Consider the following 23,704-nt stretch of genomic DNA (forward strand, 5'->3'; position numbering starts at 1 on the left):
TTTGGGACAGAGAGAGACATAGCATGAACGGGGGAGGGGCAGAGAGAGACGGAGACACAGAATCGGAAACAGGCTCCAGGCTCCAAGCCATCAGCCCAGAGCCTGACGCGGGGCTCGAACTCACGGACCGTGAGATCGTGACCTGGCTGAAGTCGGACGCTTAACCGACTGCGCCACCCAGGCGCCCCAAAGACTGCATTCTTAATAATTACTTTAAAACAATTAGGTATAAACCAAGGGGTACGGAGACCACCCCAGTGTAGACAGGCAGGCAGAGGCCAATCACACAGGGACTTTGGGCTGTGAGGTGTTGAGGACTTTTGTTTTGATTTTTCCTCCGATGGGAAGAACTCCTGGCCATAAGGGTACCTATAGGGCTATGATAGTGAAATCAGTCTTTTCGGTTTCTTTCCAAACATTTTTTGGTCTACTTCAGAAGATGCAGTGTTAAAAAGATACGACATTAATTGGAAAAAGACTAAGCTCATATTTTAATTTTGTCCACTAGTATATTCCATGTGGTTACATAAGATTTAATTATTATACATGGCATATGAATTAAGCCGTTTCCATTTGTTTAATTACAAGGGCATAAACGCTAAGAAATTCCCATAAAGAACTTTAAGATTCTTGCACTATCAAGTGTTACATAAATTCAAAGAATTTTTTAAAAGTTTATTTATTTATTTTTTTAAATTTATTTTTGAGAGACAGAGTGAGACAAAGTGAGACTGGGGGAGGGGCAGAGAGAGAGGGAGACACAGGATTGGAAACAGGCTTCAGGCTCTGAGCTGTCAGCACAGAGCCTGACGCGGGGCTCGAACCCACAGACTGTCAGATCATGACCTGAGCCGAAGTCGGAAGCTCAACCGACTGAGCCACCCAGGCGCCCCTAAAAGTTTATTTATTTTGAGAGAGGGAGAGAGAGCTCATGAGGGAAAGGGTCAGAGAGAGAGAGAGAGAGAGAGAGAGAGAGAATCCCCCTGCTCCATACTGCCAGCACAGAGCCTAATGCAGGGCTTGAACTCATGAACCCGGAGATCATAACCTGAGCTGAAACCAAGAGTCAGATACTTAATCGACTGAGCCACCCAGGCACCCCTAAAAGTTTATTTATTTTGAGAGAGGGAGAGAGAGCTCATGAGGGAGAGGGTCAGAGAGAGAGAGAGAGAGAGAGAGAGAGAATCCCCCTGCTCCATACTGCCAGCACAGAGCCTAATGCAGGGCTTGAACTCATGAACCCAGAGATCATAACCTGAGCTGAAACCAAGAGTCGGATACTTAATCGACTGAGCCACCCAGGCACCCCTAAATTCAAAGAAAATATCAGGGGTGTATACTAGCAGCCTGAGGTGGAGAAGTAGATATTCACAGAAATGATGTTCCTTTCCCCATATGTATCTGCTGGAAAATTAGAATACCTCACACAGATGCTATAGAGAGACCTCTGGGGTACTTTAAAACAACTAGCTAAGTCACCAGCTTCCTTTACATTTCTTCTCTTCAAGAAGCGATTTTAATGTACCTTGTTTTATTGCTTCTACATTCGAAAGTGATTTATGTATCTAAAGTGATTTTATGTGCTTTGGTCTAATGACCTTAACAGTAGAAAATATTTCATCGCTTTGAACCTTTTACAATACCCACATCATAAAATCTTTCTTGTACACCCTTATCGCCCGTCTCCACAAAACTCCCTCAGACAAATTTCCAACACTTGCTTGGCTATATGCGCTGAAGCATGGAAAGGGATGGGAAAGAATTAGGGAAGGTTGTGTGGCTGGAGTTGGAGCAGAAAGGGAATGAGGGAGAGAAGGGGAAGGGAGAGGGAGGAAGAGAGAGAGGGAGCAGTGGAAGAGATAGAAAGGAAGGAGAGAAAAGGGAGGGGAAGGAAGGGAGAGAGAGGAGGGGGGATGGAGGGGAGGAGATTGGAATAAAGAAGGAAGGAGGAAGCCGAAAAGGGAGAATTAATGAGATGGCTGAAATAGAAGCAAGAACACGAAGATTCGGTCACCTCACTCACTGGTGACCCAAGACGGATTTTTAAAAAAAATATCTATTTATCTGGCAAGATTTTGTAAAATGTTTTTATTTATGTATTTATTTAATTTTTTTTTTGAGAGAGAGAGTGAGTGAGCAGGGTAGGGGCAGGGGTGGGGGTGGGCAGAGGATCCAAAGTGGGCTCTTAGCTGACAGCAGCAAACCCAATTTGGAGCTCCAACTCACACACTGTGAGATCGTGACCTGAGCCGAAGTCTGACACTCAAGAGCCACCCAGGCTCAGATTTTTTTTTTTTTTTAAAAAATTGGGGAAATATTTTTTTTTTTTTTAAGCCCCTTTGGGGGGGGGGGGGGAGGAAGCACACAAAGAAAAGACTGAATTCTAGCCATAATTCTTCAAGACAGAAAATTCTCCAAGTTCTGTTGTATTTTTTTTTTTTTTTTCTATTCCTTCTGTAACGGAGGAAATTCTAAGCCACCCAGCTGGACAGAGTCGGTCTTGTTGATCAGAATCTCAAGTTCTTGTTGCTGCTGGGATATATGGCCATTAATCACCAAGGGGCTTGCAGGAGGGTAGGAACCATTTCCACCTCAGTGCTGGAGAGCAACTTAATGTGCTTGCTCTATTTCAGACAGTTAGGACAGCCACTCCATCTAGACTTGCTGGCGGAGTTGAATTGTATCCAAGTTAGTTTCTTCTCCTGTTCTCAACAATGAAAGAAAAAAAAAATCCGTCTTTCCTATTAGTACTTTTTTACAATTTATGATCTTCACAGTTTATTTGCTATTCTGATTACCTTTCAAAAAAAACATGCTTGGAAAGGCTGTGCCAATTAGTTCTTCCCAAATCTTCATGTATAATGGTCCTGGGATATTCCAAATGCATATATATGTTAAAACATTGTTTCCATACATGAATGGAATCTAGATTGGACCTCTGATAACAATCGTCTGATAACAATTCGATTTCGAATATAGATAAAATACAGAATCTAGAAAAATCTTTTCTACTACCAAAATTAACGTCTGATGACTGAACAAGGAAGTGCGCTCAGATTTTGATTGAACTAAAACATAAACAAACAAACGCTGAAACCATTGATTCGCATTTTCAAGAGAAAGGGAGCATTTGGAAGCTGTTTTCTCATTTCATCAGAATTGACATTCATCTGGCAAGGATTTATACAGTCGTATTACTCATTTAAATATTCAGTGCTTTTGAACTACTTGGTAAATAGCTGTGGCTCTGAGCCCTTGACTCCCCAGCCATACTGTCCACTCTTTCAAAGTCTTGGCACGATCTAGAAAAAGAAAAAAAGAAAGAAATGATCTCTCATTTCCTTCCCAACCTTTCTGAATAGAAGACTGCCATGCTGACAATGCACAATGCTCTTGTGTATCAATGATTCTTGTACCTTCAACACCTCCCCACAACTGCCATGTGTCAGACCCTCCCCCAGAGCCAAGCGAGTTTCTGGCAGTGATTTGGTTGCTGGGGGAACCCAGTCACTCCCTCAGGACACGGAGGACTGTTCATGTATCCCAGGAGCCGCACATGGGTGTGGGAGTGAGGGCATCCAAAGGCTCAACTGCTTCCTTTCTTCCCTCTTCCCCAACCTCTCACTGCACGCCCTCTGATGCTGGTTGACTCATTCATGCTCCATGCCCCATCATCTCCTCTGGAAGCCATCCATGTTCTCCCGCCTTCCCATTTCCTCCGCCGGCAGCTCTAAGACACAGAAATGCTTTCCTAAAGAGATGAGTGATATCACATCCTTTTCCCAACTGTTTATCTTACCCCCAGCTCATGCTACACCCAGCAAGTTTAATTCCCTTTGTGCTAGAGAGGTCCTTCACATTTGTCACTGAACTAAATTTATTTTAAATGCCGGATGGCATCTTTGCTACTGATAATAGTTCTCCAAAGAATATTTAAAATAAAGAAAATAGGGGCGCCTGGGTGGCTCAGTTGGTTAAGCGGCCAACTTTGGTTCAGGTCATGATCTCGCGGTCAGTGAGTTCAAGCCCCGCGTCAGGCTCTGTGCTGACAGCTCAGAGCCTGGAGCCTGTTTCAGATTCTGTGTCTCCCTCTCTCTGACCCTTCCCTGTTCATGCTCTCTCTCTGTCTCAAAAATAAATAGGCGTTAAAAAAAATAAAAAATAAAATAAAAAAAATAAAGAAAATAAAGTAGGTATTCCTGTTCATCCACCATCATTTATCTCTTTTATAAATAAAGATGTTTGCTGATTCTGTTTGCCAAAATGGGGTGCACCTGTGTAAAACAAGATTACTCAGCCATCTCAGGTAATAAATGTCCCTCCTTCAGCATGTAACTACTGGAGACTAATGTAGTTGCTGGAAAAAATAAAGGCCATTTCCTGATATTAAGTAGTTCTATAAGATAATATATTTTTTGAAACAATATACTTTTTACAAATTCTAAAAAAACTATAACTTTTTATATTTGTTGCCAAAAGCAATTGAGCACAGAAGACAATGAAACCACCCGAGGAGAAGCAAGGTTAACGTTGGGGACCACTTAGATCAGGTTTCCAAAGTGAGTTTCCATGTTCTCATATGGGTGGGCAGGGCTAGAAATGGGGGTGGGGATGAGAGAATAACAATCATGACCAATGGCACTAAAGTATTTCTAAGTGGGTGGCAGAAGGTATGCATCATTTCCTTGTCCATGCAAGATGTCACAGCTGCCTCTGTAGAGAGGAAGAAAGGAAGGAGGGGTGAAAACAGAGGAGGGTATGTGAACAAAATTCTCCCATCCCTACCTTCCTTGGGACACTTCCTCAAATGGTAGGAAAAGTCAAAGAATAAAAGTGAATACAACTCACTTTATTAAAGTAATTCACCAAGTGTCTTCTGGGAACACAGGAACCTGGTTCTCCTTGTGGTTGTGACGTGATCATAGATGATTAACTTGGATACTGAAATCATAGCCCATTCTATTCATTTGAACCTGGGTGGCTGGGTATGTTTGTATCTCTACTTTTTTCATGGATGACACAATTCCATACAATTATTAGTCCCACTATATGATTGTTCCTAAGGGCCCCTAAGGAGGTATAGTATGCCTTAACACAATTCTAGCCTCAGGGGGCTTCATGCTACTATTCCCTCTACCTTGAACTATGTCCTCCTAAATCTTTGCATCATGATTTCTTCATCGGTCATCCAAGCTCAAATCATACCAAAGAGAACTTCCCAAACCTTTTCCACATATAGCAGCCATGGGTACTGCAGCCCTCTCTAAAACTCATTTCATTTTTTTTTCATAGTTTTACCAACATTTGTAAGTATTGTCTTTATTTATACTTGTTTACTGTCTGTGTCCCAACATTATAATTAGAGCAGAGACCTCGTATGTCTAGTTCGCTGCTCATCTCAGTGTCTACAGAAGCATTTGGCACATGGTTCTTTTAAATATATATTTATTAAAGAATGAATGAATGAAACAATATATGACATATTACACCGATAAAATAATTTCATTGAAAGCAATGGATAAAGCTTAAATGTTTGTGACTCTCTGACTAGTCCCTTGAAGACAGAAGCAAACAAAAAAAGGAAATTCTGGGAGAGGATAGTGCGCAGATTACCCAGAAGGTGAATCGGTCCGAGGATTCTCTTTCATGTGCTTACTCATTTCCTTTCCCCAGATCCTCTTAATTTAGGCATGTGAAAACACTTGTATGCTGTGACGTACTTTATAAACATAAATGTTTTTTATTTCTATTAACAAGAGTCATCCTACGTTTGCCCTACTTCATTGCTGAAGATGAGGAAGACACTGGTTGTGTGGGGGGAGAACTGAGAGACATAAATTGTATGAAGGTGCAGTACCTGGGAAGGTAGCCAACCTTTGCTGGATGTCTACCATGGATCAGTGGCAATCACAGCTCTCAAAACAACCCTATAAGATACTCCTTGTCGTCTCCACTGATCAGATGAGAAACTGAGATTAAAAGAGTTTTGAAAAGTCTGTTTGAATCATATAACTTATAACTAAAGCTAGTTTTTTTTTTTCCCAAAAGCTAATGTTTTCTGCTATACCATGATGGTCTAGGAGGGCAATGATGTGAGAAAAAGGAAGCCAACTCTGTTACCATTGTCCCCTCCTTACTCCACATTACATACAGTATCTAAATATGATGGCTTGTAGCACTACAATCCCTTAAAATGTTGAGGAAAACAATCATTGACTCTTTCTGCCTCTTCATGAAGGCGCCTCTCATTTCCGCTGTGCCTTTGACTTAATTTACTATTGCAAAGGAAGTGCAAAGGGAGAAGCAAAGGAAGAAGGAAAAGGAGGAGGAGAGGGAGGAAGGAAGGGATAGAAGGAAAAAAAAAACAAATATAGTAAGTCTCTGGGCACCAGGATTCTGTCATTTTTTTAAAAATCTTGTTGGCCTGCTGTATATAGACATCTATATCTGCCGTTGTAGAAAATGAGACCAAAGAGAAATACCTTTCCTCCATGTACATCTTGAACCAAAATATCTGGCTCAACATAGATCTAGATTTTGTGTTTTTCTCTTACTACAGACATCACTTTCCTTTCATGCAATGTCTGGCCTTCAGTTTGGTTTTCATGGTCTTTGCTGAACCACCTTTAACAGTGAGATGTTTTTGCTGTCTCTGTAGCTTTTTTAGGAAATACTCATATCTTTGAATAAGGTTAGGGAGAAGCTGAGGTGTGGATGTGGGAAGGATGAGATACGAGGAGAAAAGGTGCTGAAGCTCAGTTTGAAGTGAAAAACTTTGGAGAGAAGCGAAGTAACCTCACCACCACCCCTAGCCCAGCCCTCAAGAAATGAAGCTGTGGGCCAGGAGGGCTATTACCTAAACTGGGCAGGGGCATCCCGTGTAACTGTGGCCATTTTGGTGTGGGATCTAAGCTTAGAGTCTCACTGTAACTGGTCAGCACTTTGTTCTTGTGGTCACTCTCCGTAACACCCCCGTCCCTATACTGTATACTAGAACCAGTCATGTTTGTAGTGAGGTGGAGGGGATCTAGAGTGTCTTCAGCCACCCATATGGTGGTTAAACATGGAGCCCTGTCTGGGCCTGGTTCTTCTCTGACTGGTGCCTTCTCCAACTCTCCCTGATTGGGTTGACCACATCCTTAAATAGTTCTGGCAGTTGGACCTTTATCTGGTCCATCCTGCCGAAACCCTGAATTTGTGCCCTTCTTACATATCTGTCTGGAGTCTTATTTTGCACTCCTGACCCCAGCTGGATGCGTTTTGATGTGGACAATGTAGCCATGTACCGCCACCCAAAACTAGATGTAAGATGTTTTTATCACCCTAGAAAATGCCTTAGTCCCCTTTCAGTCAGTTCATCCTTTCCTCTGCTCCAAAAGCATCTACCTTCTGAATTGTGACCCTATAAGATTAATTTTGCCTGTTCTTGGACCTCATATATTTGAAAACTTACAGTATTTAAATCTTTGTGTCTGGCTGCTTTCACTTTACAAAATGCTTTGGAGGTTCAGCCATGGTATTATACGTACCCTTCCACCATACAAATATATCACGGATTGTTTAATTTTTAATCTTTTCTTCTGTTGATGGGTGTTAGGCTCTTCCTAGTGTGGGACAATCATGAAGATGGCCGCTATGAACAGTCATGCACATTCTCTTCAGTAAATAGATAGCAGTGGAATACCTGGGTCATAAGTTAGATGTGTAGTTACCTGTATTGGAAACTGGCAAACCGTTCTCCATAGTAGCTGCCCCATTTTACAACCCACCACCCCCCACAGCAACGTAGGAGGGATCTAGTTGGTCCCCATCATTGCCAAAACTTTGTGCTGTCAAGTCTTTTCAGCTTTAGCCTATCTCAGGGGTATGAAATGGTCTCATTGTGGTTTTAATTTTCATTTCTTTGACAACTAATGATATTGAGTGCTTTTTCATTCACATATTCCTTATTCATTCTCTGTGCAATGCCTTTCCAATATTCGTTAGTTTGTTGAGCTGTTCATTTTTGTATTGTCAGTTTGATTGAATTTTTTATGTGTTCTAGACACAAATTCTTTGTCAGATATAGGTCCCATAAATATATTTTTCTAGTCTGTGACTTCTCTATTCATTGTCATAATGGCGACTTTTGAGACTCAGACATTTTGAACAGGTCTAAAGTATTATTTTTTTTTTCTTTTATGGTTTCCTGTTTTTGTGTCCTATCCAGAAAATCTTTGCCTATGCCAAGGTCTTAAAGGTATTTTGACATGCTTTCTTTTAGAACAGTGCCACTTAAATAGAACTTTCTTTGATTGAACTTTCTGCCATAGCTGCACCATTCAATACAGTAGCCTTTAGGCCTATCTAGCTGTTAAGCACTTTAAATGAACCTAGGTATTTACCAGGGGAAAGGGAAGGGATGTGGGCCAAATGGATGAAGGGAAGCGGGAGATACAGTCTTCCAGTTCTGGGATGAATAAGTCATGGGAATAAAAGATACATCATATGAAATACAGTCAATGGTATTGTCATAGCATCGTATGGTAACAGATGATAGCTACACTTGTGGTGAGCATAGCATAACATATAGACTTGTCAAATCACTATGTTGTACACCTGAAATTAAAGAACACTGTGTACCAACTATACTTCAATAAAAAAAGAGAGGAACAAAAATATGCCTAGTATGACTGAGGAACTGATTTTTAATTTTTTTTTTTACATTTAAGTAGACATATATATGTTAGTGTCTACTATGCCAGATAGAGCAATTCAAGAAGTTTCAAAGTTCTGCATTTTATACTTAGGTCTGTAATGAATGTAGACCTACCATTATTGTGCGAAATGAAAAAGAAACAGTTCATTTTTATTTCTACATGGATATCCACTCACTACAGCAAGACTTGTCAAAAAGATTTTCCTTTCCCCCTTGGATTCATTTGGCACCTTGGTGGAAAAATCAGTTGACTGTATACATGTGCACGAAAAGAATTCCTAATAAATGATATATGTTTTAGCACTTTTATGTTCTAGGCCGTGTTCTAAGCCCTAGGAAAATAAGGAGTCCTCTCTTTAAGTTTCAATCAAGATGCTATTGCCCCTGTTCGCATTAAGATCTCAGTGCAATTAGGAACAAATGACAATCACAGAAAACTGCAATATGGTACAAGGTAGGTGAAATACAGGGTGCCTTAGATATATGTACAAAGGGCATGTAATCTGGAGTTGGGGGGGCAAACTTATAGAAGATTTCCTTAGAGGAATTAGTGTCTAAGTGACAGCTGAAAAGGACTTATAGTCAAAGAGTAAGACAATACATATTATGCAAAAGAAGAAGAAAGCATCTACGGAAAAGAATAATGTTTGAAGGCTTACAATTAGCCTATGCCTTACATAGGTTATTTTAACTAACTTTCACAATAATCGATTGAGGAACAATAACAATAACGATTTTGCAGACAAATAAATTGAGGCGATCAAAGATTAAATAACTTTCCAAGTTATATATGTAGTAAGTAAAAATACCAACAATATAAAACAAGCTGCCATTCCAAAAGCCAGGCTCTTAACCCACACTCAGTAATGCTCACTTTATTTGATACTTATTCCATTATTCTGTATTACTGTATTTCATTTTTAGTTTTTAACCATGCTGGGCATTAGATCCCCAGAACTCATTCATCTTATAACTGAAAGTTTCTACCCTTTGACCAGTATCTTTCCATTTCCTCCATTCCCCCAACCTTCAGCAGCTACCATTCTACTCTTTCTAAGTTCTTTTCTTTTTCTTTTTTCTTTCTTTTTTTTTTTTAGATTCCTCGTATAAGTGAAATCATACAGCATTTGTCTTTTTCTGTATGACTCATTCTACTCAGCATAATGCCCTCAAGATCAATGCATGCTGCCATTTGCAAAATGGCAGGTCTTTTTTCATCTTTTTTATGGCTGAGTAATATTCCATTGAGTGTATATTTTAACATGCCTATATATATTTCGCATTTTCTTTACCCATTTATCTATCAGTGGACACTTGGGTTGTTTTTATGTCTTGGCTATTGTGCTGCAGTAAATGTAGGGGGTGCAAATATCTCTTCAAGGCAGTGATATCATTAAGAATGGGGTTGTTGGGTCATATGGTGGGTCTATTTTTAATTTTTGAGGAACCTCCGTACTGTTTTCCATAGTGGCTGCACCAATTTGCATTCCCAGTATCAGTGCACAAGGGCTCCCTTTTCTCCAACAGTAGTTATCTCCAGTGTTTTCGATAATTGCCACTCTAATAGGTATAAGATGATATCTCATCAAGGCTTTGATTTGCATTTCCTTGATGATTCGTGATATTCTGTATTCTTTAAATAAATGTATATATTAAAGAAGAATAAAGAATATAAGCCTTTCTATGATTATTAGATCCATTAAGAATCAAGTTTCTTTAAAATTTTCCCCGTCAACACTGTAGCCAAAAGCTTCCTTTCTAATAATATTAAAGAATTTTAAGTTAGAAAGTCCTACAGTGATCAGATAATTCTGCACCCACTGAAGATTGGTCAAATCTTTTAACCTGAGTTTAAGTAACTATCATACCTGCAGCCTGAATTTTGTCTTTTCTCATTCCCCTTATTCACACTTTAATATTGAGATAAACGTTTTGGTTTTAAAGGATCTAATGCTCCATCACAAGGCCATATTCCAGACTACACTAGGGAAGAGAAACCAGTTCACAGAGTACATAATGAGTCCCCGAGTTATCAAGAGCTGGTTGTAATAAACTAAGAATAGCCTGTAACTCACTTCCAAGTCGTTGGTGTTAGCTCTATAGTGCTGACAACAGAGAAAGTAAACAGTCAACACACGGTTATGACTCAGACACAGTACACGGTATGTTTATAGAAAGCCAAGTCTGGCTCTTTCTTTGTATCCCACACGGTTCCTCCTTATGCGGAATTCCTTTTGAAGTCAATTAAAGCTCTGTGATGGAAATGCATTAAGAAACATGAAGAAGAAAACAATAAATGTGCTGGTAAGTGGTTTAAATGACAATCATTTGGGGGAAAAATCATTATGTCTAATCAGGAATCTAAAGTGATTTACTAACATCATACAGGTGATGATCAACTATACTAAAGCTAGAGGATGGATACTCAAGTGTCCTTACTTTTTTTAACAAATCCTTTGTATAATTACATATGCGTTATAAATATGTTTTTGTTTGTACAGAAGATTTGATAATAGAAATGGAAAAATGTATACTAACACACTTTCCATTTAATGTTTTTAAAATTTTTTAAATTTATTTTTGACAAAGAGAGAGACAGAACGTGAACAGGGGAGGGGCAGAGAGAGAGAGAGAGAGAGAGAGAGACAGAAACACAGAATCTGAGGCAGGCTCCAGGCTCTGAGCAATCAGCACAGAGCCTGACGCGGGGTTCGAATTCGTGAACCACGAGATCATGACCTGAGCCGAAATCAGCCGCTTAACTGACTGAGCCACCCAGGTGCCCCATAACACATTTCCCACTTAAAAATACATCAAGAATTTTTATTTCTACCCATCTGCATTTCACTGTTTGCATTATTAAACTTTCTTACTTATTGCACTAAAATATAACTTAAAATTATTTACAGCTGACAAGCTTAAATTTACTTACACTTGAAAGTGTTAACAATTCCTATGAAAATAGAATGATCTTTCATTTGATTTAAAAACAATATCTAAAACTCCTAATCCCATGCCATATGAAAAAATCCTCAAAGCTTTCACAGAGATAAACGAGAGGTGGCTAGGAGAATCATACTGATGAGGTTGGACTTCTCAGTAGCAACACTGAGCGTTAGAAGGCAACAGAGGCAATGACTGTAACATTCTGAGTGGAATAATTTGAAACTAGCATTTGATACACAGCCAGCTATCAAACAGATGTAAAAGAAAATACATTTTAAGATGTGTAAGAACCTGGACAGCTAATAGCTCTCACGCCCTATGCCAAAAACTTCATTTGAGGAGATACCCCACGAACAGAAAAACAAACAAACAAACAAAAACAAATGAAAGACCATGAAAGAGAATGACGTGTGGTAGAAGGAAGAAAGGCAGGGAATATGACCCACAAGGAGTGAAGACAATTAAACAGAAAGACACTTTGAAATAGACTGAAAGAGATGCCTGGAAGATTCTTCTTTGAGCAGTAGAACTTAAATGACCTCTTTCTCCACAGATGCAATATATTGCTTGATTCTATAATGTGGCAAATACTATGTATTAATTTTCAATTTTCAAATCATCTACATAAAAAGCAAAATGACATTAATTATAGTAATAGACGCTGGAGTTATAAAATAGAGTAAGATTAATGTAATGAAATAACCATTGGAAAGAGATTAGGAAGTGAAAAAGCGAAAAGTAAAGAAGTAAAAAGTGTAGGGGCGGTTGGCTAAGCATCCGACTCTTGATTTTCGCTCAGGTCATGATCTCATGGTTCGTGAGTTCAAGCCCCACATCAGGGTTCTCTCTCTCTCAACATAAATAAATGAAACCTTAAAAAAAATTTTTTTTAAAGTAAAAAGAGTAAACTTATTTCTGTTTTACTTAGGAGTCAATAGTTTCTATGTGAGGTCAATAAATCCAACGTCATGTTTTAAATATCTTGTTTAAAGTCATAAAGGCAACAAATAAAAAAACACAATTATAACTTACAACATATGGGAACCAAATGAAACTGAGAGGTAGTGTCAGTTACTACATTTCTCTTCCTGGTCAAGCTCAATAATGTGTAAACCAGATTAAGTCAAGAATAGAGCTACCACTGTATTATATAAAGTTACAATAACCATCAGAAGAACCGAAAGCAAATGGATACCAAGGGTTGCATCTGAGAAACGGCATGGTGGGAAGTGATAGTGGAGGCAGAAAGTCTTTATGAGTTATTTCGTGTACACTTTTACCCTCGATGGAATCGCTTCTCGGCCTTTTGGCTAAGATCAAGTATACCCTTGATTGATGTAATCATGTCTAATGCTTAATCTGCAAATTTTAGACTGAAATGAATATAACAACTTGTTAAAATTTCTGTGCTTTAAGGGCGCCTGGGTGGCTCAGTCGGTTAGGCATACGACTTCAGTTCAGGTCATGATTTCATGGTTCGTGGGTTCAAGCCCCGCGTCGGGCTCTGTGCTGAACAGCTTAGAGCCTGGAGCCTACTTCGGATGCTGTGTCTCCCTCTCTCTCTGCCCCTCCATCACTTGCTCTCTCTCTCTCTCACTCTCAAAAGAAAAAAACATTAAAAATTAAAAAAATTTTTTTTTTTAATTCTGTGGTTTTGTCAGTGATTTTTATTCCCTGACATTCCAAAAAAGAATTTCAGGAGGCTCAGTTCCATGAGTTTTGGGTTTTATATTTATTAAAAGATGTTTTTCTTTCGGGGCACCTGGGTGGATCAGTTGGTTGTGTGTCCGACCCTTGGTTTTGGCTCAAGTTATGATCTCTCAGCTTTGTGCATTTGAACCCTGCATCGGGCTCTGTACTGACAGCAAGGAGACTGCTTGGGATTCTCTCTCTCCGTCAGTGGCTCTCCCTGACTCGCGCTGTCCTTGTCTCTCTCAAAATAAATAAATAAACTTTAAAAAAAAAAAAAGCTTTTTTGTTTCATAAGCAAAGCATTTTGAATTTGGTTTTTTCCAAGACTTGCTTTGGACATCTTGAGTGTGTAAGAAGTCAAAGGTAAATGTCTTTAAAACAAATACCTGATTATCATAAGGTGGCTCTAAGGCACATTAATGATTTAGGGGCTGCTACCCTCACTGTCCTACCCTACACTGGCATTCCTGCAGATCAACACGGGATGATGCACACACCTAAGCCTTCAGATGCAGGAGCTGTCAGCATTTTTATTATTCTGTACTATTCTCAAATATTATTCTCATCTAAAATTTGCCCTTTGCACGTTGAGATCCTTAAGAATGTTCTCTTCAGCTTACGCTATAAAAGTCATTCGTTGATTCCTCCTACAAAATTTTACAGAATCCTATTAGAGGCTTTCAACTGCGGGCTCCAAATCCCTGAACTGTGTGTCATTTGCAAACAGTACACGTATTGAGAACTCTTAAATGCATGAAGGGTGCTACACATGTTAAGGTCTCCGGAATGACTCATGTGTAATAGAACTGCCACAGCAACAGTTCTTGGTAGGTAACAGCCTTTCTCAAAACATGAGGAAAACAAAGCAAGATGATGTCATCAAGGATCAAGCCCAGAAGTGTACTACTGAATGCCTGGGCTTGGGTTTCCTGTCTGTTTATGTGGCTTGTAACAAAGAAAAGGGGTCACAGAAGAAGAGTATTTGTTGCTGTAAGAATGAGCCATCATAGGGGTGCTTGGGTGGCTCAATCAGTTGAGTGTCTGACTCTTGGTTTCGGCTCAGGTCATGACCTCACGGTTCATGAGTTCGAGCCCCACATCTGGCTCTGTGCTGACAGTGTAGAGCCTGCTTAGGATTCTCTGTCTCCCTGTGTCCCTTCCCCATTCATGCTCACTCTCACTCAAAAATAAATAACTAAACATAAAAAAAGAAATGAGCCATTATATGTCTTAAGAGTTAGATCGATTTCATTATAACTTTAAGACTGCTGACAGTGACCTGGCCAGCTCATAGATGGGGCTCTGTCAGCAGCTAGTCCCCAGCTCCTGGTTAGATACAGACCTTTGTAAATGCATTTCCCTTGCTTGGAACACTACCATTCTCCTCACCCTCACCCCCACTCCCACAATAAACTTACATATACAATTGCCTACTTGTCACCTAACCAGTTCAACTCATCCTTTCCAGATGTCGTCTCCCAGGAAGTCTTGCTGAATCTCCCAAGTCTAGGCTACATTCCCACACTATGTAGATCTCAAGGTGCCATGTCACTTCTTTAGTCATTTTCTCATGCCACCTATCACGTGCATTCTAATTATCTGCTTCTCGTCCATATCTGCTTCTGTACTGTAAGTTATTTAAAAGAATTGTCCTGTTCATTTTTGGATTCCCAGACCTCTCACAGTGCCTGGGATATAATAGGTAACACATAATAATACGTAATACATAGTAACACTTAATAAGTAAGAGGTGTTGGATGGGTGAATGAATAACTTGCAGGTTCGGAACACCTTTGTGGGCATTCTTTTTTTTTTTTTTTTATGTTTATTTATTTTTGAGACAGAGAGAGACAGAGCATGAATGGGGGAGGGGCAGAGAGAGAGGAAGACACAGAATCTGAAACAGGCTCCAGGCTCTGAGCTGTCAGCACAGAGCCCGACGCGGGGCTCAAACTCACAGACCATGAGATTATGACCTGAGCCGAAGTTGGACGCTTAACCGACTGAGCCATCCAGGCGCCCGCATTGTGGACATTCTTGAAGGACAAATCTGACTTTCAGAGATGGTCTGACCAAACTCACACGGTGAGATAGAAATCCAGACGTCAATTTAGTAATTTACAGTAAGAATTATGACTGTTGTGCCTGGTTGTGGAATTTTTCCAGCCTGCAGAGACTTTGGACAATGAGAAAAGAGGACAAATTCTAATCAGGAAGTTGCAAAAGCATTAAGGTGAGATGAAATGAGTGAGTTGGATATATATACTCTTCCAATAATGGTGTATCAGCTACCAGAATAAGAGAGGGGTTCCTTGAGCCCAAGAAGATCACTCCTGGAAATATGTTTGGATGGACAGAGCCAACTTTAAATCTCCCTTTTGATTGGCACATTTGTCCTTTGATTTTATTAAAAAACAATCAGTGTCTTGCAGGTCTATGAGCCATTTTAATCTTTTAGACTTATTTCGCATATACACTCATTTCACAACTACTCTATTCACATCACATATCTGTTCTATTAGTTATTATAAACTCAGAGGTCAATTTATTTCTGGGTTCTTTTACACTATGGTATCATCAGCATTTGAGTTTATCGGGCAGTTTCCATTTTAAAAATGTCTGAAAAGCACCTACTATATGCCTAATGCTATGCTAGACATTATATGTAATAGTGATTAAATGGATGGGCTTTGGGTCAAAAAGACCTAGGTTGGATTCCACCTCTATGAAATAAACATGTGAACCCTTGATTTCCTCATTTGTTACATGGAGACGATAACATTTATTTAAAGGGTTTTATGAAGGTCAGATGAAGTAAAATCTATGAAGTGTTTACAGCACAAACTCTCAATAAATGTTATCTATATGATAATATTTACAACTTAAAGGTACTCTTTCCAGTCAGAGTCACCTCTTACTATAAAAGAAAGGCAAACCCAAATTAATAGTTTCAGAATTAATAATAAATTATGAGGGTTTTTTTTCTAAGTGTAGGAAGCACTTCATGGATTTCTGTTCTTATCTCAGGTACTGTATACAATAATAAATAATGTTATTTACTGAGAACATCCAACATATATAACATTGTTCTAGGAATGAATGGTGATGAACAGATAAAGAGAATATTCTCCTATTCTTGCAAACTATCCATGTTGGATGTAGTTAGCTCTCATTCTAGGTAGATTTTTCAAGTATCTTGTTTCACTTAACTTTGGTACCCAAATTAATGACTACACAGTTTTCTTATGTGAAAAAAAAAATCATTTAAAAATGATGGTAAGTTCATTCAAATGTTACCTTGGCAACTGTGAAACCGGATTTTCTTGATTTGCTTACTAAGCATTTTCATTCATTTCATTTTACTGACCCTAATGGAGCCCCTAACCTGCACCAAGCCCAGTTACAGGTGAGAAAGAAAAAAGCATCCCCTGACATCCAGGAGCTGGTCTGGGACTATCACCGTGGCCTTGACGGTCTCCTGTTGAACGTAAACAATTTCACAGAACATCAACATCAAACAAGGCCACTCTGTGGCCATGATGGATTATGGTAAAAGCAAGACCTTCCATAATTACGTCTGAGCACAGACAAAACATGAACACTGTCCAAGCCACAGCACTCACCGAACACCCTCCTCTCTTGACTACTATGGGTGATGGCTGATTCTTTAGCAATTACAGCTTTAGCCTCTCTACTTCTATAAGATCTATTAAGATACCCAATCATGAAATTATGCTCACTTGCTGACAGTAGCCAATCCAGAGCAAAATGTCATTCCTTCAACCCTCCTCCAAATTACCTAACCCAAACCCAATCCTGTATGTTCTAACACTTACTCTACAATATCTCTTACTGAAAAATTCACAGTTCCCCATGCTGCACATTCTTCCTCACTGTAACTTGTTCAGTCGTGTCCCTGGTGGTCTTTGGCTGGAGGACACTGACATGAAAGGGAGTATCATAATAAATACAAAGGTTTATTGATTAAGAAATCATTTAATATTGGGCTCAGCTGCATATATCAGTAAACCTAAAATAAGTGGCTTATAAAAGAAGTGTTCTCTCTTATATAAAAGAAGTCTGAAGGTAAAGAGTACGGGGCTGATGTGGTAGCTCCAAATCAGGGATTTGGGCTCGCTCTTTCTTTCTCTTCCACCGTTCTAGCACGTGCCTTCCAGATTCAGGGTCAGCTCATGGTCCACCAGTATGACTCCTGGAGATGCAGCCAAGTGTCCATAGTCCAGGCAACTGGAAAGGAGTAAAGACAGAGGGATGATAGGAGTGGTTCCCACCTTCATCAGCTCCCTTCAAGAAGCCTTCCAAGAAATTCTACACATCACTCCTGCTTGGAGCTCACCAGACCTCACTGGCAGAACTTAGTCTTGTGGCCAGCATTATCTTCACGAAAACGTGGGAAATGTTATGTGTTAGCTGGGCACATTGCCAGTCTGAACAATACCAGGGTTTTACAAAGGGAAAAGATGAGAATGGGTATTGATGGAGTAGGGTTCATGACAAAATTATTGACATAGTAATTTGGATTGAAAAAATAACTCTTTCTTTTCCTTCGGTGTCAATTGGGTTAGTTAATGGTGAAAAAGAAATTTCACTTACAAGCAATGTATTTACAAGCATAAATGGCCCGATTCTTTAGGAAATTATGGTTTGATGGCATTACAGGGTAGGAATTATCAAACAGCTAAAAAAAGAAAAGGAAAGGAAAGCAAGGAAAGAATCATTCCACAAAAATTTTTGATGTTTAAAACAAGAAATGCTCTGGAAATGTCATATTCCTGGAATCAACAATGTAGGCTATTTGCAACAAGACCTTAAAATAACAGAGTTCACTCTTGTTGCCCTCATCGTTCTAAAATTTTTGAATTCAGGGATGCTTGGGTGGCTCCCAAGCACCCGAGTTGGTTAAGCAACCGACTTGATTTTGGTTCAGGTCACGATTTCACAGTTCCTGAGTTTAAGCCCTATCCTGGGCCCCACGCTGACAGCATGGGAATCTCTTGGGATTCTCTCTTTCACTCTCTCTCTGTGCCTCCCCACTCATGCTGTCTCTCAAAAATAAGTAAACTTTTCAAAAAAGTAAAATAAGGTTTTTGAATTCTTACAGACCTATCTGCCACAGTAAGCAGAGGCCCTCAAGTTATGAAATCAGTATGTCAATAAATATTTAGCTAAATTAAATCAACATAGTAATTTATCTGTGTCCACAAATATGCATTGAAAAATTTTTCATTGCAATCCCTAGTACTTTCTTCATTGGTATCAATATTATTAACAATAACAATAATAATAATACATACGATATTTGGGGTCATCATGAAAGGTCAGATGCTGTTCCAGGTGTTTTACATGAATCATCACATTTAAACCTCACAAGAACCCTATGATTTAGTCACTGTTATTATCATCTCCTTTTTTTGAGATGAGACATTAAAGCCATAAAGTGTTTGATTTACCCTGGTTGGTAAGGGGAAGAACTGTACTAAAATCCAGTAGTCTCAACCTGAGATGCTAAAGCCTTAAGCACCTCACTCTACCTTCTCCCTACCCCACCGGGCAAAGGAAGCATAGTGGGGAGCAATTTACTAGGGTAGGAAGATTGCGGGAAAGCAGACATTCAAGTGAACATTTTCTTTCAAATTTGACATCCTCTTTGGAAAAACTGATGTAACTGAGTATAGAAATCATGTCAAATCAACTTCCTTGGGAAATGGTCATGCCTAGATTGGGGTTTTTACTTAAAAAAAAAAAAATAGAAGAGGGGCTCCTGCGTGGCTCAGTCGGTTGAGCGCTGACTTCAGCTCAGGTCATGATCTCATGGTTGTGAGTTCGAGCCCTGTGTTGGGCTCTGTGCTGACAGCTTAGAGCCTGCTTCAGATTCTGTGTCTTCCTCTTTCTCTGCTGCTCCCCTGCTCATGCTCTGTCTCTCTCTTTCTCCCTCAAAAATAAAATAAAAAAGATTAAAATATTTTTAAAAAATAGAAGAAATACCTGATCTTTGTATACTTATTAGAACTCCAGGAAAGCAATTATTTTTTCGACCAAAGATAAACATTCTTAACACTTCATATATTCTCTCAGAATGTCTCTATGCATGTATATCTGTATATACACATTTATATATAATATATACATAAATATTTGTAAATGCATTACATGAGTTTCACACTGTACACACTGTTTTGTTAATGTTTTACATAACAGGTATTATTTATCTATTTATTTTTAACGTTTATTATTTTCGAGAGAGACAGACAGACAGAAAGGCAGAGAGCAAGTGGGGGAGGGCCAGAGAGAGAGGGAGACACAGAATCTGAAGCAGGCTCCAGGCTCCGAGCTGTCAGCACAGAACCTGACATGGGGTTCAAATCCAAGAACTGTGAGATCATGACCTGAGCCAGAGTCGGGCACCTACCCAACTGAGCCACCCAGGCTCCCCTCACATACTTCTTAAAATGTTAATAACGTTTGTCTATAAAACTTTCCTTTCTTTCCTTCTTTTATTCTTAAAAATAATGGATTCTTTAAAAACGCAGACTTGCTCTTATACTGTTCTCTTATACTGTTCTCTTTCCTCGTGTGTGTGTGTGTGTGTTACATTTCAAAAGTTACACGTTTAGGTTTTTCCAAGAAAATACCATTGAAAGTAATCATTTTGTGCAGATTGAAATATTGGTAAGGAAAATAAAAATGAAGCACATTTCATAAATTAGTAGAGACATAACCTCAAATCTCCAAATTGAGCAAATGTAGAAACACAATATTTAACATAGAATTTATGTTCTTATATCCTTATGTTCTTATATCCTTAGTTACCTGATGGTTACAATAACTTTTAAAAGTGCAAGCTGCATGACTTTTTCCAAAGACATAATTTTAGGCAAGACATACCTTCAAAGTTTCTTTTTTTTTCTATTTAAATAAATGTAAGAATTTTAGTAAATACCATCTTTGAGATAAGACTATATGACCAAATTTATATTTCTTTAAAAAATCCTTTAAAATTTTTTTCTATCATGTAAGTAGTACTCCCTCATCATTATGTCATGATTAGTTCAGGCCAGTTGTACTGTTGAAAAGCCAAGTATTTCTAGGGTGCCTGGGTGGCTCAGTCAGTTGAGCATCTGACTTTATCTCAGGTCATGATCTCATGGTCCGTGAGTTCAAGCCCCCGCGTTGGGCCCTGTGCCGATGGCTAGGAGCCCGGAGCCTGCTTTGGATTCTGTGTATCCCTCTCTCTCTGCCCCACTTGCTCTTTGTCTCTCTGTCTCTCTCTCAAAAATAAATAAACATTAAAAGAAATTATTCCAAAAGGCCAAGTATTTCCTTATAGTCACACAAGGTAGTTCTTGAGAATCCCGGAATTACCTAGCAATTTGATATTAAAACTATGTTCTTGGAATATTTGTTATCTTGAGAAGTTACAAGACTAATGACTTTTGGAATTCCCATGGAAGGAAAGAAAGCTAGGAGTAAAATCACATCTTCCGCATACCTGACCAAATAATTTGGGAGTACATAAATCCAGGTTTAAGACAAAAATAGTGATTCCAGGAAGAATACTAAGGGACACACTTGATATTTACAAGATTTATAACTCTATTTTGAATCCCTCTTTTCCTATGAGGTCTACTTTTGTCTGGATTCTTCCAAATGAACTTACAATTTTTTTTTAGTTATGGTCATAAAATTTTAATACACACATTCAGAAAGTTCCAGAAGCATGGCATCCAAAGGCCAGTTTCTTTGTGGCCTACCCTATCCCTGCATAGGACAGACTGTACAGGAGTGGTTTATTCAACAAATTAGTCATTTATTCACTTACGAAATTTAAAGCCGCCTATTCTCATTGAACTTGAAACAAAAGCTTATTGTGTTTATGGGGAAATACAATAAAATCTATACATAAGATAGCCTAACCCTGCTAAAAGTTGAAAAAGACATTTAAAAAGACTATCTAAATTCATAACAAGAATACTTCAACTATGGGTCAATGATAATAGGATTACATAATTTTTAGAGGTATGCAAATACAGTCAATTAAAAAAATTTTTAATGTTTATTTATTTTTGAGAGAGAGAGAAACAGAGGCAGAGACAGAGAGTGAGGGGGTAGGGGCAGAGAGAGAGGGAGACACAGAATCTGAAGCAGGCTCCAAGCTCTGAGCTGTCAACACAGAGCCTGATGTGGGGCTCGAACTCACGAACCATGAGATCCTGACCTGAGCCAAAGTCAGACGTTTAACTGACTGAGCCACCCAGGTGCCCCTATTACTGTCAATTTTTAAGTAATGATGGGGCAAATAGGAGCATTCAGAAACTATGAAAAAGTGGTCATCGCATAATTTTGAATGTGTGGTACCTGGTCAATTGTAAAAGAAAATACAAGAAAATTTTAAAACGTAGACATGCACTAAAGAAAGGTTAAGTACGTACAAAACGTTTTCTGCAATAACTAATAAAATCAAGAATATGATTATTTAAAGACTAATTGTAGTCCATAAAAATCTTTCATAGGACTCTGACTAGTTCAGCCATCTGACTTTGATATATTAATTTCTGAAGTAACAAAATGCCAAATATTAATCTGAAATCCTAAAGTCATAAAGCATTAATAGAATACTCAAGTTTGACATGTTTCCTAATTCGGTGTATGATAGTTACAGACATTCTGTTTTCTGACCTTACCACACTCAGACCGGAGGTAGTGGGATTCCACAATAATTTGGCATAGATATGATTCCACCGATGTGACAAACTGGTTTCTGAAAACTACATGCAAAGTGGATTTTTTTCTTTTTCATATATTCAGATGCATTTTTATTCCACTAGAATAGTGTCGTGTTTAAAGGAATTGCATTTGAATCAGTTTGTAACATGAGTTCCTCAGAGATAAATGTCTTCGTTACACTTACATGCTTCCTGTTAAAATTCATTTCTCCCTCCTTTACATTTCCGGCAAAATTTCCACCTACATGAATGTGTCATCCTGCTAGTTTACACTCTCTCTGAATGTACCTCGACTATTTTTCACTTACGTATCCCCTAGTGGAGTAGTTCTTAGTCCCAAGGCCACATCAGAATTTTCTTGGAGGTTCTTTAAAAAAATGCCACGTGGGCCTGCACCCCACACCAAACCTACTGAATCGAGATGGGGGAATGGAGTGTACATTTAGAAAAGGTTCTCAGGTTATTCTGTTTATCTGACTTTTGGTTAAGAGCTGGAGAGCTCTGGTCAGCAAGGCTAAGAGGGGTGTTTGAGAAGTGACTAGTGGAGTGAATTCTTTTTTTTTTTTATTTTATTTTTTAGCATTTATTTATAATTAAGAGACAGAGTGCAGGCAGAGGAGAAGCAGAGAGAGAGGGAGACACAGAATCCGAAGCAGGCTCCAGGCTCCGAGCTGTCAGCACAGAGCCCAATGTGGGACTTGAACAGACAGTCAACCAACTGAGCCACCCAGGCGCCCCTGGAATGAATTCTTGTGCAATGTTCCCAAATCCTCCATACTTTTAAGGCTCCTCCATTCAAGGCATCCATCGTTCAGCATCCCTCATTCTTCTTGTCTATGCTTATATCTATCTCTCATTTCTATCCTTGCCTATCTCTGCTTTCCACAGCTGTTATTATTCCAAAGGATACTCCTCTCCATTTTATCCTGCCCCGTTTCCTGTAGGGAGAAACTGTGAACTACTTTACTGTAGGGGCTATCTTGAATTTCCTTTTATCATCTTCTTCCACCATCCCAAGCCCTCTAGATCACATATTTTATTGTGCATCATGGCCTAAAATTATTTTATGTATGGTTCCCTTGTTTATTATATGTTTCCCCTTAATAGAATGCAAGGTCCTTAAAAATGAAGACATTATGACTTATTCAAAGTTTTATCCCCGGTGCCTAGAAGAGGACCTAGTTCTCAAAATGTATTTGATGAGTAAATGAACTAGAGCATTCATTTCTTGTGTGTTTAAATGCAGTTAATTGTATGTTACATTTGCCTAGTTCCTACTGCATCAAACAGTCTGCTGCCTTCAGTCCCATCTGCTACTTACTGCTCTGCAAAAGCCATCATGTTAAGGTTTTAAAGGGCCAAGTACTTTTATTTTACTAGTATGTCAAGGTACCCAACAAATCAAATTCATGGAAAGCCTGTTTTTGAAGAAACTAGAAATTATATATTCTTTAGCATGGATAAATTCGAAGGTGAAGAGTAGAAAATTACAGACATCTAAATGGAGCCAATGCATTTGTTAATAATATAGGAAATGTTACTTATACATGAGAGAATTTCTTAATTTTAGTTGAGGGTTTCATGGGTTGACTCAGTAAAATGACCATGATGTAATATTTAACTC

Source organism: Panthera uncia, chromosome B1 (assembly GCF_023721935.1).
Source record: "Panthera uncia isolate 11264 chromosome B1, Puncia_PCG_1.0, whole genome shotgun sequence".
In the NCBI taxonomy this organism is placed as follows: Eukaryota; Metazoa; Chordata; class Mammalia; order Carnivora; family Felidae; genus Panthera; species Panthera uncia.